Source organism: Melopsittacus undulatus, chromosome 4 (genome assembly GCF_012275295.1).
Source record: "Melopsittacus undulatus isolate bMelUnd1 chromosome 4, bMelUnd1.mat.Z, whole genome shotgun sequence".
NCBI classification, from domain to species: domain Eukaryota; kingdom Metazoa; phylum Chordata; class Aves; order Psittaciformes; family Psittaculidae; genus Melopsittacus; species Melopsittacus undulatus.
This window is the reverse complement of record NC_047530.1, coordinates 29,008,353-29,022,703: the sequence shown is the minus strand read 5'-3', so window position 1 is coordinate 29,022,703 and position 14,351 is coordinate 29,008,353.

Sequence of the window (14,351 nt, the reverse complement as noted above, 5' to 3'; positions counted from 1 at the left end):
GCAACTTGGTCTAGTGGGAGGAGTCCCTGCCTAAAGCAGGGGAGTTGGAACTAAATGATCTTACGGTTATGATTTGTTACTGTGCTGCAATTTTTTTAGCTGGGATGAGAAACAAACCTCCACCATCCCACAGATTTTTGTCCCAAGCAAATCTAGTCTGAATGGAATTGATTTACCACTGTTCTTTGCTTCCTAGACCTCTCTGTCAGCTGCAAATACTATCTTACTTCCCTGCCAGCCTTCCGGCAGCATAGAGTGCCCCAGGTTGTGCTCTAGCATTTGTAATCTTTCTGCAGCTAAACCTCGTTTGAGAAACCTGGTGATGTTCCCATACCTCACTGATGCCTGCTCTTGGCCCCTCTCCTCTGTGTCCACACCAGACTGTCACTACAGCCACTCATCCTCATTAGTTCTGGTGCTTTGCAGCTGCTCTTATCTCCTCATGCTGCCTCCACCCAGGGCACCCTCAGTACTAAGACCAGGCTAATAAGCTGGCCTGGTTTTGGGTGGCTATGCCAAACCACAGCACTGAGCTCCAGAAATGCAGGGCTGAGACACTTGAGTAGGCTCATGCAGAGCCAACAGAGAATGTATTAGTCTGGGCTATGCTTTACCACTCATATCCCCCAGCAAGGTCTTGTCTCATCTGTTTTGAGCCTCTGCACAGCACACTTTTTCACTTGCTGATGAGGTTGTTTATGCTATTGGATTACAACTTCCCAGTGTTTTTCTCAGTGAAAGAAGAGTAGCCAGAAGAGGAGACTGTAGAAAGTAGCTACAAGCAGGAGTGCATGTTATTGTCGTTGGGTCTCAAACCTTTAGGAAGTAAAATAATGACACAATAACCCCCCCATGTATAAATATAGATACAAATGTTCTTGAGTAATCCTTGTTATCTACAAAAGCTTTCAAACAGACTAAGACCTTTTTCTTCACTTTGTGCAAATACTCCAGTGAACAAAGTTTTAAGCAGGAATGCTGACAGAGGCTTAAGCTTTGCATTAAGCAAGTCCAAATTCTCCCTCACAATCATTTGCATCAGAACCCTGATCTCAGCACTTGTGCACATGTATTGAGTCATGCCAACCCCCAAGTTAAAAGATTAGCAGCTTAGAGAGGTTGAATAATGTTTGCTGAAGTCTTTCAAGCAAAAAAGTGGAAAACATCATTGCTTAGTAGTTCTTGCCTAGTTTGTAAAAGATCACATGCAATTAAGCCGTCACTTGCAAATAGCTTCCCTAGCTCTGGAATCCTTCAGAGCAAACAAGCATCTAACATTACTGCTTGTGAAATACTTTTGTTTTCAGGAACTAACATGAAGTGATGTACTTACCATCAGAACTAGAATCTAGTCTACACTGCAATAGCCAAGTGATGAGCTCAGCTGTTAGGACCTAAAAGCAGGGCGTTATCAGGACAAGTCCAGCACACAGCATACATCTTACAGCCAAATTCCATGTGTAGCTACTAAAGTAAGTTTTCTGATATAGGGGTTTTTTTTGCAAGAGAAAAAAAGGAGTTTGTAACTTAGATGTAAGTGAAACAGCAGAGTCCTTTTCAGCTGAAGTCTCTAAGTGGTTAATACACCTTCGTTATAAACAACTTCTGCAGCCAGAGGCTTTTACAACCATTAAAGTTTTTGCAGCAGTAATCTTTATCCCCTGAGGTTTTACTGGGAGAAACATGAAACTGTTTCCTCATCCTTCCTGTGCTACTCTCAGCTGGAGCCTGGCTTTTTCCATTCCCATCATAACCTTTGAGTTAAGCAGACACCTTCCCTCTTCTGCCACAGATGCTGGGTGGGGTCCACACACTTCATTATAGAAAGCTGCTGTAATTCAATCTGTGACTGTTATTTTTTGTTTTCTCCTTTTTTTGAATGCATATTTAACGTCACACTCCCCTGACATAACCACTGTAATTCTGTCCTCCATCTGGGGCTGCAGCCAGTTACCTCCTCCCAAAACACTGAGAACAACTTTGTTGCACAACATCTTTTGAAAACGTTGCTACAATGCCTAGAGGAGCAATTGTATGGAGACACTTTGTTGTCCAAATTAGACCCTCTCTTTACCTCATCTAGGTTTGATGTACTGTATTTGGAAAGATATCTGCTCTCTTGTTGCCTCGCCTTATGCTATAAGGCAGATTTTCTTTGTACAGACACACGTCATTAATACATTCTGATAATAAATCGAAGGAAGGCTCAGCCTTCATGCACTAGAACACTTTGGTTCTGTCTCTCCACAGCCAGTCCCATACCTGTGTGGGCTGCAGCAATTGCTTCTGAACTACACAGCAGTCTTCAGCCTTCAACCTGGTTAGTTTGCCAGCCCCAGACTAGCCCAAGGCAAGTTGAGGTTCCTGGGTAGACAACCACTGAGGCACAGGGGTGCTCTGCTGGACCTGGAGTGGACTTTTCAGGCCATCAGCTTCAGCCTGGGCTGACAAACAGAAGTGACTGTGGGTGCATATTTATGCAGGAGCAAACGGTTCAGCTACGTCCTCAGGCTGCATTTCTTGCTGCTGCTACTGTCTAGGAATCCAAGATGATGAATCCAGTAAACTCAAGAGACATTATAAACTTTCACGTACAGTTTACAAAGGATGAAATAGAGCCAAGACGTGCTCCTTGAAGTGTTTTCCAGTTGCATGCTTTTCTTGCCTGGCTTCATTAAGAGCCAGCTGCTCTTAATGACCAGCAAAGGTTTGTGAGGACATTGTCACACCTTCTGAAAAAAGATAATAAGATTAAATGTTATCAGCATCCTGACACCTTCAGAGATTTTCTAGAGCTTTCACACTTGCAAAATTGTGGGTAGATGTGCTATCCCTGCTTTAAAATGAGCACACCCTGGGCAAAAATCACTTGGCATATTGAATCTGTCATTTGGATCCAAACAATTCCAGTATTTTCCTGTTTGATTTGGTGCTTCAAGACAATATATTTAGTGTTTGTCTGGATACAGTTTGTGGTTTGAAAACTGCATTTTCTGGGTAAAGGATTAAAAAGAAAGGAAGAACATTACTGTCGTGGTTTAAACCAAGTCCACACACAGCTCGTTCACTCACTCCCCCCCTTTGCTCCCCCGATTCCCAGAGAGTTAGGAAGGAAAATCCAAAGAATGTAGCCCCCACGGGTTGAGATAAGCACAGTTTAATAGCCAAGGCATAACACAAATCACTACTGCCATTACTACTACAAATAATAATGATAAAGGAAATAACAAGTGAAGAGAATACAACATCTCACCAGCCACCGACCCATAACTCACCCCACCCTGCCCGACCGAGCACCGACTGATACCTCCTCCATCCCCCCAGAGCTCCAGCCCTTCCAGGTCTCTCGGTTACATCCTGGGTATGACGTGCTATGGTATGGAATACCTCTTTGGCTAGCCTGGGTCAGGTGTCCTGTCTCTCCTTCCTCCCGACCTCCCCTCCTCCCTGGCAGAGCATGAGCTCAGAAAAGGCCTTGGACAAAACCAAACATTTGAGCAGTAACTCAAAACGTATGCGCCACCAGCAACTGTTCCCAGCCCGAAAGTCAAAACAGAGCACTGCAACAGCTACCAAGAAGGAGCAAAATGACTGCTACTGCTGAACCCATGACAGTTACCTGTTGTTGATTTCAGGAAAGATTTGAAATCTGAGATATCTTTGAGGTTCTGTCTACCCCTCAGTGCTGTAGTTGAACTCAGTTCAATAACTGGATTTCAGATTGTTCCCAAACCTTCATTGCTGGGGTGGGAAGCCAAAACCCACACCCAATACCCCTCCCCCCCCCAAAAAAAAGAGCAAACACACAACCCCACCCCCAAAACCCCCAAAGAAAACAGGAAAGACCTGTTTCAGGAAAGGCTGTTGTATCACTGAAAAAGTCCCCATGGAGCACCTCTGAAGTAATACTTATTTATTATAAATAATTTCCATGGTGTCACATTAACAAACATAAAAGGTCATGAACTCCTGTATTTGAAGCAAATGTATTTGGCTGCTGGGATCTGGCAGAATTTCCTCCTGTGGGATAGATTGTTTGCACAGACCTTTATTGAAGAATAATGTTAAGAATGAATTATGAAATATTAGTGTAACCTAGTAAGAAATTATTGTATTTTACAAGTCAGAGACATAATAAATCTCACAGAATTATTTTAGTTCATCTGATTAAAAAACACATGAAAGAATGATAGTTGTGATCAGCTAGCAGTGGAAATCTGTGTGGTTTAGGCACTGCAGTTCGAAATGGGCTCAAAACACAAGTCCAAATGTAGGCACTTAAATGCACATGTGTAGTTTTGCTATGCCCCTGCCGTTTGAAGGGATTGAGGAGGGAACTGATAGGGAGCCTCAGTAGGTGGGGAAGCCAAAGGCTGAGGGGGAAGCCAGGCCACCCCTATGCACCCTCATTCACCCCCAGCCAGGAAACAGGGCAGCAGAGCAGCCCCAGCCTCAGGCATAAGACACCTCTGTGAGGATGGGGATGGGATAGGGATGGGCAGGACATCAGAGCTGTGGGGAGATGGAGACCATCACTCCTACAGTTTGTGTTTCTCTCCCCTCTCTTGCTCAGGCCAGTGAAAATCCCATAGGAGAAGCCCTTTCCCATTACCTGGGGGATGGTCCCTGGGCTGTTTGTGAAGCCCAGTCACCTCAGAAGTTGCTCTCCCACTGTGCTGGGATGGTGCCATCTCCTGGGATGCCTCTGTCTCCCCAGACATTGTTCCGATCTCATTTGCTTGTGACACTGCCCAGAAATGCGTCTTTCAATGTGGAATTGATGATGAGGGGCAGCTGTCCATATCCTCCCAGTCTCCCCAGGGCCTGGGTGCCTGCCTGCCCAAGCAACAGGCAGAGTAGGCAGCTGACCCAGGGACAAGACATGTCCAAATTCCTGCCTGGCCCCTTTCTTACCCCTACTTTGGTGGGACCACAGGACCTGGTGCTGTTGCCCTGCCCTGTGTTTTCACACCATTGTCTCTCTGGGGTCTGCTTATGGCCTCAGCTGGACTCTCTTCCAACAAAAGACACAGGCCTGCCCAAAGATGAGCAGATGTTCCTCTCCCTGGGACACAGAGGCCAGCCAGGTGTCACTGCACACAGAGCAAGGGCAAGATGCAAAAAGTCCTTCCTGAAAGGGACCAAGTCAAGAAACAGGCCCAACTTGTGAAGCACAAAAAATAGTTTCTTGCTTCCCATTGTAAACCTCTCTTTTTTCTTCCCCTGTTTTCAGATGAAAGCAAACTTCATTTACCTTGGTTAAAGGGGGTGAGAGCAGAAAGCCATCCCAGAAATCACAACACTTTAAGGCCTGCCACCCCTGTGAAAATGAGGGAGCCAGGAAGAACAGATATGCAGCCCAGTGACCTGTTGCCCATAGAAGCTGGAATGCTATTTTTCCATCTGAAATGTCTCAGTTCAAAACAAGAGAACATGCTGACCCTCTAGCTGGATCTTTGGGCATGTCCCTTGGGGAAAGGCAAGGAGGCAAAACCAGGCCAGTCTGGCATGGTGTTTAAAGCCATTTAAAAAATAGCAAAACTAGAAACAGAGGTTACTAGTCTAAATTTAACTCTTTAACCCAGCTGCAGGTTGTTTGACTCTGTTCCCTGGCAAACACACAATATACAGCACTCTCAAGGTACATGAAATAAGGCAATGCCAACCTGCTGCCTTCCCTCCCAGCCTTCTCTTTGCAGGGCTGCCAGCAGCATTGGCTGCTCCACACCAGTGCACCCAGGGTCACTGACAAGTGAATGTGCTGTGGTCACAGCCCTTGGCAATAACACTAGGGACTTTAGAGCAGGAATAAGGATGTACTCTCACGCCAAAGCAGAGCATTATGCATATTTAACTCATGTTTGGTTTTACACATAATTATCCAGAGAGGAGAGGACATGCAATGCTTCGGAGGCTGCTCTACTGAGCAGACTGAAGTGGATTACTGTTTTGGTATAACCTGATGGTACAGCTTGATTCACTTGAGCTGAATGGGTGTAGGTGTCACAAACCTGTATGTTAACAGCAAGTTTAAAAGCTGCCCACTGCAGGGTATTTATTCTCAATGGTATTTTCTTGGCAGATTATTTTCAAGAATCCTGAGTCAGTAGTAATAACTGTAGGTACAAATATTTGTTTGCAGGACACAGTAGCTTTGCCATGTTATGTACCTGTACTCCCCAAGCCAAAAAGTTTGTATATGTATGACTAGAGCTGGCCTTCCATGGTGAGCAAATATCCACTCGCCTCAAGTGTTTTCAGCTGTCATTATTGCTTTAACTCTTAGGTCCATAAGAACTAGATCATGTGGTAGCAAGGAATTCAAGGGTGAAAGGTTAATCATTGCACTGCAGCTTGGGAATTAACTTCATGTTAAAACCACATGCGTGTGTATCCAAGTGACATAATGAAAAATGTGATGGGAGATGGAAGGTGCACTCATTCAAGCAAGCAATGGTTTATTGAACTAGTTCTTCAAGATCTTAGAAAAATTAACTGAACATTTCTCAGTTAGTGCTGTGGCTGCTCCCTCACTGATGTGGCTATCCCATAATTAACAAGGATTTTCATTAGCAGGCAGACAGAGACTGTTTTTCTGTACTGGATTTTAGGGGGCCTTGGTGATCATTCTGTACTGGTATGGTGTCTGAACTGTGCAAAAGCCCAGGAAGGGAGAAATAAAACTGTTTAGAAAGAGAAAAAATGGAAATGCAAAGTGCCATTGAAGATCAGCAATAACCCACCATTCCTTATGATCAGTGCCACAGACTATGAAGCCTTGCATCAGTGTGAAAGAGCCAAGTTCATGCATGCCGTCGTAATAAGTTACTGGTATGAGAAAATATTTCCCACTTCTTGGAAAAAAACATGAAGTGTTCATTTTTTCCATCACTTACGTGGCTATGTGCAGGCTGACACTGAGGACAGTTTAACAGCATTCAGCAGCACCTGCAGGCCCAGTGAGTAACTGGTGCCACCAAAAACAGAGGGGAGAGAGGGAGGCAGGAGTTCTGATACACAGAATACAGCCCATGGGACTTCTCAAGGAAACACGATTCATAGCTCACCCTTAAGGAAGTGCAGTAGGAGGTTAAATCCCTGCAGGATGTCAGTTTTACAGCCCAGCCAAACCCCACCTCTCCAGCAGCAGTGACCTTAACCAGCTGGCTGGACAGCACTGGTAGAAGAAGTACAACCTCCACGCTTGTGGAGTTAGCTCTGGAGATACTGTTGCCTTATCCTCAGAGCTCTTGCTGAACAAGGACCCTTGGCTGGGAAGATACTGTCAGAGCAGATTGGTCTTACATTGTGAAAAGAGCCACAAAAGGGAAGGAGGGTCACACTCTCCAGTCCCATGTGCAACGCCATCTAGGACAAACATGACAGCGTATATAATAAGAACAACCTGAAAAGTGGACTGCTACCAGCTAGAGAAAGAAGAATGCAGTGGCTCAGGTCTGGAAACCTCAGATGAGGCTACTTGAGCTGTATGCCAACAGCTAAATCTGAGCAATTTCGTTTCCTAAAGTGTTTATTCTCCACCAAATTGAGTGGAAAGCCCAGACATTCGGTGGCTTCAGGCCACTTGTACCAAAGCATCCCGATGGAGACTGAAGAACCCAAAGTCCTTGATCATGGACCACAGACCTGTTTTCTCTTTTTTTTTTAGTAGTTCTAGACAGTTGCTTGCTTCTCCTGAAACTTTGCAGCCCAGTGCTCCTGCACATGGCCTCTCCTCTTCTGGTTTGCATGTGTGCTCGTTTCAGTGTCATTTTTCTGGAGTGTGTGATTCAGGAATAATACATTTGCAGTGTAGTGGAAGGAACTGACGTGTCCTCATGATACTGTAAATGAGCAGCAGTAGTTCCTTTGAGTCCAAAGCAGCTATAAAGATCTTTATCGGTTTTCTGAGTAGCTTGTAAATCATCACAAGCCCAGTGAATGGCGTATTACCTACCTCACTTCTGCAGTGAGTTATTTGAGTGATGAAATGTGAGAGAGCAACGGTGTGACTTAAGTTCATTCACTTCCCATAAAGCAAACCAGCACCAGGCTTGGCAGCCCTTGTAATTCACTGAAATAAGAACATTCCACCTTCAGCCACAGAACCAACCAACAACAGCCAAATGTCATTAGGTATGGGTCATTTAGTATGGTGCAAGTGGAAAAGCCTTTCTTGTACTAAAATCACAAACTATGTAGTGCAGGTGGGAGTGAGAACTAGCTGCTAGTTAATGATTTGTGCATGAGGAAACCAGTTCAGTCTATTTTGCATTAACACTGCAAGTTTTTTTTGCAGAGCTAAGCCAAATTCTGCCCATAGCCTCATGTTCTGTGTACAAACCCCTGCCTTCACTGATTCATGTTGTAGCTCTAAGATCCAGGGCAACTGGGAGAGTGGCACTACAATAGGCTGGGAGGAGAGCTCATAGAATCATAGAACAGTTAGGGTTGGAAAGGACCTTAAGATCATCTAGTTCCTACCCCCGTGCCATGGGCAGAGACACCTCACACTAAACCATGTCACCAAAGGCTATGTCCAACCTGGCCTTGAACACCGCCAGGGATGGAGCATTCACAGCTTCCTTGGACAACCCATTCCAGTGCCTCACCACCCTAACTTCTCTGTCTTTGCTTCCACCTTTTATAAGCCTCTCTTTTCCTTTGAATTTCCCTCAGCAGCTCCTTATCCATCCAAGGAGGTCTCCTGGCCCTCCTGCTGCACTTCCTTCTAGTTAGAATGCAGCACTCCTGAGCTTGCAGTAGGTGATCCTTGAATACCAACCAACAATCTTGGGCCCCTCTGCCCTCTAGGGCTATATCCCATGGAACCTGACTAAGCAGGTTCCTGAAGAGGCCAAAGTCTGCTCTCTTGAAGTGCAGGGCAGTGAGCTTGCTGCACGCTCTTCTCACTGTCCTGAGGATCTCAAATTCAACCATCTCATGATCGCTGCAACCAAGGCTGCCCTGAAGCATCACATTTCCAACCAGCCCTTCCCTGATGGTGAGCACGAGGGCAAGCACGGCACCTCTCCTTGTCAGCTCCTCTATTACTTGCAGAAGGAAGTTGTCTTCCACACATTTGAGGAACCTCCTGGACTGCTTGTGCCAAGTAAGAAACTGTACCGTCCCTCCAACAGATATCAGGGTGGTTGAAGTCCCCCATGAGAACAAGGGCCTGCTAGCATGAGGCTAGGATCCTCCTAGGATCCTCCAGGAATGCCTCCAAGGCTGCAGCATGCAGCTTATAAACCCACCCTACCCCAAACACATGCTTGGCAAAGCATGGCTGGTGCTTGGAGGAATGAGGCATGGGAGCCATCACCACCATTAAAAGCTCCTGGTACGGGTAAAGTAGTATTACACAAAATGTTAATGTATAAAAGCAGAAGGAAATGAAGGTAAAATATACACACACACCTCAGAGTATGGGCAAGTTTACAACAAAAACTTTCAAAAAAAATCGGCTTCCTGAGAATTCATCATATTTTGCTTGTAAGTTTTCTCTGCCACTGTATATATGTTACTAGTGTTCATGACCAATAGATGTACCAGTATCACCGATTTCCTTCAGCTTGTTTTGCAAAGAGGTTATATGATTCTGGCATGAATGTTTGTAGTGATTCTGTATGATCACCGTTAAATGAGATAACAATCAAAAGAAATGAGAATTCAATTATGATTTTGTTAGCAATGTATTTTTTATTTAAAAAAAGCTTTAAAATAGTCCCTACTGGCATATTCAATGTAAATTGCTCACAAGTTGTAAAACAATACTAGAATTAAAAGCTCTTTTTCTGCTACAAATTGGTTAAGGGAGCAGGATGAGGGACATTGAAACCATCCATTTTAAATTACAGTATTCCTCTTCCAAAAAGAATGAAGATAAATACAAAATATAACATGTTTATTAATCTGTATAGCCTGCAAGTAAGACTTAAGGAAATTACTGCTTAAGCAAAAGCAGAAGTTCTGTGGAGCATCTGTTGGGCTGGGCAGCAAGTTCTTCTCCCTGCACCTATACCGGGTGCAGAAAAAACTGTTGGTATAAGGTGGTTCTATATGTCCTGTACCTTAAATTGTACTTACAGGCTTCCGGTGTCCAGTGCATCTCATTAGGTGACAGGCTGGCCAGGGCAGTGTGATTTTATTGAAAGATGATGCTGCATTCAAACACATGAATGCTGCCCTCTTTTTTTTTATTGAAGTGACTGCTAGCACTTTTCTGTCTTTCAAAGGCCTCAGCAAAGCTAAAACATTTTGTACAGCAAGAGAGAGACTTGTTTCAGAGATCCTGCACAATGAGAGCGTTCCTTAGAACTTTTACATTATATTGGTTTGTACTTCCCTTGCCTCTGCCCCTTCTCAGGCCCATCCATCATCCAGCCCTTGTGTCTGAATCCTGGTAAGGATCAGCCATGCTTAATGTTGCAATGGGAGACAGGGATGCTGGAGGCCAAGGAGTGAATTCTTCCTTTTCCAAATGTTGTGTGGGATATCTTCATTCCAGAGCTACTTACAGGCTACAGGAGTACTTATCTTTCTAAGGAGATAACATCTTTTTTTATGTTTTTGTTTTCTAATTGATTATTTTTGTCCCTATCAATGACATCATAACCAAAGCACTGAATGTTAACTAATGAGTAAGCTCTTTTTTTAATTAACTTTCTGGTTCAACTGTACTTTTATCCTTCAGTGATTCTTTTTTTCATCTATGGGAATGACTTCACAGTGGTGTGAACCAAATGTTGTCACTTACACCACTGTGACTCACACCAAATCAGACTGGGTAATTAAGTGAGCACAACTCTGGGGAATGGCAGAGGGATAGGCTAGATCTTGCTCCAGGTAGTATGCATGTGGTCAGTCCAGTAGTTTTGAGTTTTCCATAAATGTATAAACACAGTGACAGATTTTATACACATTATGAAGTGAAACTCATGACATCATGAAAAAGTAAATGACGATATCTATCCATCAGCTGAGGACATGTCTTTATGAGTTTAGTGCTTCATCACTGATACAGGGTGCAGACTTGGACTGAGAAGTATTTCTCATCCCTGCAGGAGCCTTGGGATCTCTGTAGAGTAATTGCTGTTGCTTTGGAAGGGGCCAGTTTTTCTGTCTCCTTCCCCTACCTGAATGGCATCAGGTGTCAGAGTCTAAAGCAGTATTTTTAAATGATGAACTAGATTCAGATTCCCTTGGAGATACTGATTTGAATAACAAATCTTTGTTTGGATTTTACATAATCTACAAAATGAGGTTACTGACCAAAATGTTTCTTAAACCCAGCAATTTCTCATGAATACAAGAGAAATCTGGTGCTGGACTTCTAAATTGTGTTTGCATTTTGTGTAGGCAGCCAAGAAATGCTGTATGTTTTGAGGATTTTGTCAAAACTAACCTTTGCAGCTATGATTTCACATGTGTAACACAGAACATTTGTAGCAAGTTGCTGATGAGCAACCTCCAGGTTTAGGTCCCAGTATTGAAAAACACATGCACATGCATTACTTTGAACACTTCAGAATCTCAAGGAAGTCAACATAATCCCTTATAGGTTATAGAGAGGAACAATTTCTGTGGACATTGCATGGGCCATGACTCTGCAAAGGCTTGGGTATAGATTGATGTTTTAACAATATATGGAGCCAAGAGCCTGGGTTGGCCTTTGAAGAACAGGGATAAGGAATCATTCATGGAAGCACAACAATGAATGGCTTGAAATACCAGAGGAAAGTTTGAAGTGTCAAAGATGCCTCAGGAAATCATGAAGTACCCAAAGACAGTGTCCACAGAGAAAGAGATACTGCAATTGTAGTACTGTTTATTTACTGGAAGCAATCTTTCAGCTCTACTGTAAAAATAATATGTATCTGCTTAAATTTACACCATTGACACTGAGATTGAAGACCTAAAAAAACCTGGGCTAAATCCAGACCCAATGTAAGGTGGTAGGTGATCACTGACTTCAGCATAGTGGTGACATTGCACTGTCTGATTGGGCCAAATACTTTGCAAAGTGGGAAAACCTCATCCAAGGTGTTTAGAGCCCAAGGATGTATTGCATAAGCTTGTCCATATCAGGCTTCTTAAAAAGCCTTGAGACTATCAAGCCAGCATGATACAGATGCAATTTCAGGAGAAAAGTGATTCATCAGGAACTAGAAGAGCATCTATCGCCTTCAAAACTGGGGGGTTATGTTTGTTTTTAATCCTCTTCATGAAGTCAGGCCCTGCCAGCAGGCTGGGCAATCCCTTCAGCCATTCAGATCTAATATTTTGCTGTGAAGGTGCCTACCATCATTGCGGAGGAAGGGGGCTTCATTTCCAGTGAAATATCTGAAGACCTTGTTGTACAGATCGTGGGTGCAGAGAACCTGGCAGGGAAATAACAGACCTGCTTTGGCTATAAGAAAAGCAGCTGAGGTCAGTCAGAGCTTAGAAGAGGCACATAGCCTCCAGCTGATCTCCAAAAAGTGTGAAAATGTCTCAAAAAATTATTATAGTGCCAGAGAAGTGAAGCTCACTCAGTGTGTGTTTGCAGTGCATGAACATAATGAGATCACTTGTTCAGGACAAACTCAAAAGGGAGAATGAGTCACTTCTGGGATACAGGAGGGAATTGAAAGAGATTGGACATTTCAGGAACTTTTGTTTGCTGAAGTGTTTCCTGAAGATCCCTTTGCTACAGAACTACATTCCTCAATTCTTACATAAAGATTACTGCATCATTATTCACTTGTTGCTGTAAAAGTATATCTGGCTTGCACCAAAACTCTCCCTCTTGTGAATTTATCAGTATTAGTGGATTTACACAGGGGGGTCAGTTTGGCCAATGGAAACCACTAGAGGGATCTCAGAAGTCTGAACTAAGAGCTGGAGTAGGTGAGGTTTTCAATTCTGATACACACACATATAAACACCAGATGCACTCTGCACTGAAACAGGTAAGGAAATCCTCTGCAGGATCAGAGACATCCCCACACAAATACCTTGATCCTACATCACTGACCCATCAGCCTCAGTCTTCATGACTAGCACCTGCTTTGGGGTTGAGCTATTCAGAATCAGTTCAAAGACTTAAAACAACAAAATGTGACAGCTGCACTCATATCAGATGAGGAAATAGAATTTTCTTGTTCTGTGTTATCTTACAACTCTTTGACTTCCAAAGGCAGAGCCACACTACCACAACTAGTTTTAGCTTATGTAAATTCTCCTTGCATACACATACATGAACAGTTGTTTACACACACATAGGGAAGACTCTAAGGATACTTCTAATCTTTCTGTTAAAGAGCAGCAGAGTCATGCAAAGAGCGATGGGTTTGTCCATCCAGGATAGGGATTTATTTTAACAATCGTGCCTGTCAGGTTTGAACATACTTTATTTATTATTTATTTTAACATCTTTGTTCTATGAAATTTTAATTGGATCTAATACAGCTACATACTATGGAAGATATTCGGTAGCATATTCTGTGATTAAGCCAAATTGGAGAACTTGAATGACCGCTACGTTTGGTGATGGTGGGTGACGAGGTACTCAAAGAAGCTTCATTATTCTCAACAAAGTTGTTGTCAGAGAAGCACAAGTTGACAAGCTGTCCTGTGGGATCCAGCAAATTCCCAGGTGAAGCAATAGTTTTTTGTCTGTGTCAAAACATCTTTTACCCCTAAAAATATCTGGAATTCAAATAGACCAGATAATAGTACCCATTCAGCCTCTACAGCACTGGATCATTCATCTCTTGCCATCTTCTCTGGCACCTAACCTGACTAGCATGAATCATTTGGTTCATTTATCAGAATAGATTCTCCTTTCCAGTCACTGTGATCTGTATCAAAATGACTGAATGACTGCCATTTCTGCTTTTGTTTACATTTATTCCAATTACTGCATTGGCAATAGGTGCTGCACAAACACATAGTGAGAGGCAGTCTTTCTTCTGAGGACCTTTGTTTAAACAGACATGACAGCCAACAGGGAGGAGAGGCACAGAGCTGTCCAATCTCAGCTCATCCAGGGCATGGCTCTGCCACCCCAAGTGAGGAGCATGTAAGAGCAGAGCTGGGGGAAAGCCACACGTATTCAGACAGGGGTCAATGCCCTCATCTTGTGCCAGCCAGAATATTGTCTGTTAACTATATGTTAAAACCCTTTGTGTCAGAAAATCCTCTGCAATAGGTTAGGCTAAATAATCATCTTCTGGACCTGGAATTCGGTCTAATTTTATTGGAAGCCTGGCCTCAATGGAGGAAATGAATGTATACAGGAGGTGCAAGTTCACATTTTTAGCTTTCATGCTGTATAAACCCGACATGCTTATCCCTATTTTCTTTTC